General features: G+C 41.4%; 1 pseudogene; it reads left to right on the top strand.

Moving 5' to 3' along the window:
* The first annotated feature begins 3,781 nt into the window (after nucleotides 1–3,781).
* Nucleotides 3,782–5,143, top strand: LOC148031897 (uncharacterized; annotated as a pseudogene).
* Nucleotides 5,144–5,394: the final 251 nt, after the last annotated feature.

Genomic DNA, 5,394 nt, shown 5'->3' with positions numbered 1-5,394 from the left:
CATTACTGTTTGCATTTTGGCCTCTTTGCCATCCACCACGACCTCTTTGGCTCCCCCTGCCTCTAGAGTTACCACGTCCTCCTCCATAGGACTGGTTTTCTTGAGTTTGCTACATATTCTGATTTCTACCACGGCCTCCAAATCGGCCTCCTCTACCTCTGCCTCTACCTCTTCCAGCATTTGAGTAGAAGACAGCTTCTTTTGAAGTTCCTCCTGAAGAAGATGCACCACCATTTCTCTGCTCCTCAGAAATTAGAAGAGCAATCGACTCCTCAAAGTCAGGAAATCTTTCACGAACTGAAATGGATGTCCGAAACTGTGCATAATCCTTTCCTAGACCATTCAAGGTCACAGAAACTAAATCATCATCTTCCACTGGCGACCCAATGGAAGCAAGTGCATCTGCAATCTTCTTCACCTTCATGTGGTAGTAATTGATGCTCATATTTTCTCTCTGCACATTATGCAACTCTTGCTTGAGCTGCATTTTCCTGGCTTGCGTATTTGTGCTATACATTTTTGACAAAGTATCCCATGCCTCCTTTGGCGTACTTGCATCTTGAATATGCACAATCATAGAGTCTAAAATGCTGATAGACAGCCAGTACATAACTTTCCTGGCTCTCTCATGCCATGCTTTAAATGCCTGCATTTGCTGTTGATTGGGAACATCAGGAAGAACTGGTTCTTCTTCATTTCTTGCAACAAATTCCCAATATCCTTTTCCCATAAGGAAATTCGTCATTCTAAACTTCCATGCTTGGAAGTTATTCTTGTCAAGCTTTTCAGTGACAATCTGTGAAAGAGAATCAGATGCCATTACAGAACACTGCAAAAAATTCTGTCACTGCAAAAAACACAGCTTCACCCTCACAAGGAAAAATCTGCAAAACTGGCGAAAGTGGTATTTGACCACACAGTCACTTCCTAGTGACGATTTTGCATCAACAGGCAACAGGGATGATTCTGTAACTCCCAATGTCTCTACGCACAAGCATACGATGCAATTTCTACAGTAATTTTTCACCAACCTATAGAACAGTGGCTGCACAGCATAAAACTGGGCCTTTTCCTGAGTGCGTGCAGAAAACTTCCGCCTCCAAAACAGGCCCCGAAATTGCCTCAAATCAAAAAAACAAGGTCGCCAAGGGCTAAAGGCCTCTCCCGCAGCATATACTGCCCTCTTGCTTCACCGCGAAGGGCATCTCAACCTGAGACAATGCACTCCTACACTTTCCGGTCGTGCTACCTGCAGAGATCTGCTCCCAAAACAGAAAATGAAAGCAACACTGCTCCTCTTACCAGAACACCACGAGCTTGGCTTGCTTTCTTGAGCTCCTTACCATGAACAAGGCTCTGATACCATGTCAAGATTGTGGGAGAGAAGGAAGGAGTCTCACTTGTAGCTTTCTTGCTTGCACAATGGGGGAATACACACAAGGGTGGAGGCTGAAAACAGTTTTCCTCTTCTTAGTTGTGTAAGCCAAAAGAACTCTCTTACAAAGAAATAGAAGAACCCTATATATGGGTCTCAAACCAAACTCAACTAACTAAGGTGGCATACTAACTGAGCCACGAACTAGAGTAGATAAGGATAGCTATCATGTAGCTATTATTCATGGGCGGTGTACCAACCGCGTCTGCAACTGACAAGTCGGTGACATAAATACACAACGGTCACCCTGGCGTATCACGAGTGGAGCTCGATATCTCAACACCATGCCCACCTTTTGGGTGACTATAGTGGGAATTGTTAGAGTTATTGGTTTCGGTGTCGAAACCCTCCATCACGCCCATCTCCAAAAGTTGATTCATGCCATTGAACTAGTGGACCTGGCCTATTTCACCAGCAAAACAACTTACACTCTTGCACCACCATCGAAACCCTAAACCCAATCAAGCCATTAGACCCAATGAAAGGACTTCCAGTGAAACAACTTCCAGCAAGGCAAGGTTTCGCCACATTGAAACTTGTAATGTTGAATTTGTTTGTGTATATAGTCATATTTATTTGCTCAAAGGCTTCACAAGCCATCCGAAATACCGGCCTCTTGTGGCAATTCCATCACAACTTGTAAAACCTATAAAGTCGAATATCTTTGTGTATAGTCATATTTCTTTGTGCCTTAGCGTGAATTTGATGGGCCTAACTAATGGCCCCGATCCCTATTTCGTCGACAAAACCATTAGAGGATAGATCTATGCTCGCTTTAGACCCCAATTTCATCCTCTCTCTTGTTGATTCTTGCTTGTTTGGTCCTGTGGAGAGGACATCTATCCAAAATTCCTTCTCCATGTCATGGAGAGGACATCATGTCACGTGTTGGTGCAACCTACATCTTTGGCATCTATTCCACTGCCATCAAGGTAGCCCTGGAATATGACTAGACCACCATAGACATGCTTTGCTTCTTCAAAGAACTTGGAGTCAGTGTGGGCATTGCCTCATGCTTGATCAATGAGGTAACTCCTTCTTGGTTTGTGCTAACTGTGGGTGCAAGCATGAACCTTTTTTGATACCTCATGATATGGATGGCCAACCATGGAAAACATGAGAATGGTGGAAAGCTCAAGGTGCAATGGGATGGCTCCTATTGTAGATCACTTGGGAGGGAAAAACATGGCCACTTTGAAGTCAACCATGAAGCACTAATATCAATAGGATAGGCCAATTTGAACAATGTCTAGCTGCAAAGTTTTAATGTGTTTGTATGGCTCAAAAGGATTTATATCGTGTGTGTTGAAGAATTTTTGTCTTTAATGTGCTTGTATGGCTCAACATGTTTTATTGTAGGTATAGTGAAACGAAGGAGTTTCTCAACCTCAAGCTGAGGGAGGAAAAAGAAAAATCCTACAGAGAGAAATGTTGAGCAAGACGACAGGACTAATATTACTCCAATTGAAGTAGGAGGTGATACTCCCAATCCAAAAGAAAATGAAATAGGTGACGATCAAGGTACTAGAGCATCCAATGCTAGGGAGAACAAAGAGTAGGAGGATTTGGATAATGATTGCATTATTCATCAAGCCTTGGAAAAGTCTTATGGCTCTGAAATTCTTGAAGCATTGACAGTCAATCCAGGCAGGGTTCCCCCCCTAATTCCTTTGTGTGTGTCGATGCATATGGAATCAAAGGGTGAGGGAGCTTAGACATGATTTATATGTGTTGAAGGTTGCATTTGAGAATGAGGGCTACATACCCACCAAAGGTTCTTTCATCCTCTCACTAGCCTTGCCAGATGGAACACAACAAGAGGTGGATGACAACATTGTCTCTAAGTGGGATAAAAATTGGTAATTAGTAAATGAGGAGTTCAAAAAGGAGTTGGAAGGAAACACGGATCGGTGCATTCTTAGTAACAAAATGTTTTATGTTTGGGAGGGCAACCACATGATTGCAGCATGGATGCAGAGTATTAATGAGCTATATAGAAATAATAAGGCAAGACATGTGAGAGTGCATTCATAGTTCATTTCACCAAAGCCCAAAGATGAGCTTCTGTTGATTGCAACTTTGCAAAGATTCAACTTGTGAGTTGTTTGTGGTATTTGTTTCTTCTTCCTGCTTCAATATGTGTGGTGCTTTTGCAACTACTTTCACATCCATGGGTTTCAAAGATGTGCAATTCATGTTGTGGATCTAATCAATTTCAAGTTCTCACCCTGTAAATTTCTAGGATGAATGAGGATGCGATTGTGGTCACAAACCTCAAGGACTACTTGTTCCATACAAGTACCTTGTGTTCATGTGATGAGCAAGAATTACTTGATAGATTCATCGATGGAAAAAAAAGGTCTATTCAAAAAGCACGGACCTTGGGAGCAAGCACATGAAGAAGAGTGTGGTATCCTCTTACGTAGTCCACCATCATTGGCCATTGCCGTATGGTTTATGCAGTGAGTTGTAGAATTTTGTTTTGTGACTTATATCTCTAGTAAATTTTGGTTTGACATGGGTCCTCCTTTCTTATTTTTAGGGTAAGTGAAAGGCTAATTTTGAAATAGCATGCAAAAGGATTCCTTCCAATCTTCCAAAGGATGAGATTGAAGCAAGGGTGAATTTGGTGAGAAAGGCCATCACCACTTATAATAGGAAAATGACACGGGTAACAAGTTTTAAATAAAGGAGTCTCATTTTTAGATACGTTACTCATGCATAGCAAATGTCCTATTAAAACAAGGTTATGTATTTCTAGATTTTGGATGTGGTGAACCCTTCCTTGGGAAATGATTGGTTTTAAACACTGTGGAAACTTCCCTTTGAGGATGTGAAGTTCAAGATAACAATGGAGAAGTTGTACTCCATTGCTTCAATTGCATGTTTTATGTAAAAGAAATTATCACTCCTGTCATTTCTTGGCACAAATGAGAATTTGAGGCAGAGCTATGGGATGCCCATAGGTGATCATTTCTTCATACCATGGTTGGCAAAGGAGGTATGGATGGATTAGGACTTGGAAGAGGCTTGTTGATTGGTGAAGCAAGTAATCGAGCCAAATGTTGCTAGAGAGAGGATTGAGCTTCTAGCTGAGCCGATGTTGGATCAGTACTTCTTGGATGTCATGGCTAGATATAGAGGAGTACTTTTTCTTCCTCTCCAAAAAGAGATGTTTGTTGCTACACTTGCAGCCACGCATGTAGACATGCAAAATGCCTCTAGAAGGCTAGTATGTAGGTTTGTATCTAGTTTGTCAAGTTCTTTGAATGAATGTTTTTGATAGTTAGTATATTTTTTATTGTTGGGATTAGATTTCTTCTTATGTTGGTTGGGATGAAGAAAATTCCATCGTCGCCTGACATTTGCAAGGCTTGGAAAATCTTCTCTCTTTCCACCTATTGCATGTATAGCTCACTAATTTTTAGGGAGGGTAACAAGCTAGAAGGTTCTTTCATATTGTCTGACTGGGACCATAAGCATTGCCCTTGGTGGTTAGACATGAAAAAGGGTGAATGCGAGGAGGAAGAGAAGGAGACATATCTCACGCACTTGAAAGGAGAATGCAAGTCAAATTTAGGCTCTTTAGAAAAATTGGATGAGCAACAATAGTGAAGGAAGCTAGAGGAGGAATTGAGGTAGATTAAAGAGAGGGAAGAGGCTGAGAGACTGATGAAGCATGTTAAGGGCGGACGTTCTATTGATTGATCAAATCTAGAAAGGAGTATGATCTCACATTGGCCTAATTCATTGTTATTGGGGATTTTATATATTTTCTTTCTTTTTGTTGGTTTGTATGTAAGACCCATTGGGATGTTGTTTATGTAGAGTCTACATATTTGACTACTACCATCCTTTCTTGCAAGAAGATGGGTCACACGGAGTTGCAACATGTGCCCCTTGAACATTTTCATGAGCTTGCAAATAAAAACCTTCGAAGTCACACATATGTGTGGCAA

Source organism: Lygodium microphyllum, chromosome 8, assembly GCF_053477565.2.
Source record: "Lygodium microphyllum isolate KBCC chromosome 8, Lygodium_microphyllum_v1.1.10, whole genome shotgun sequence".
In the NCBI taxonomy this organism is placed as follows: Eukaryota; Viridiplantae; Streptophyta; class Polypodiopsida; order Schizaeales; family Lygodiaceae; genus Lygodium; species Lygodium microphyllum.
The sequence above is the reverse complement of the archived record's forward strand: the minus strand, read 5'-3'. Positions and strand labels throughout refer to the sequence as shown.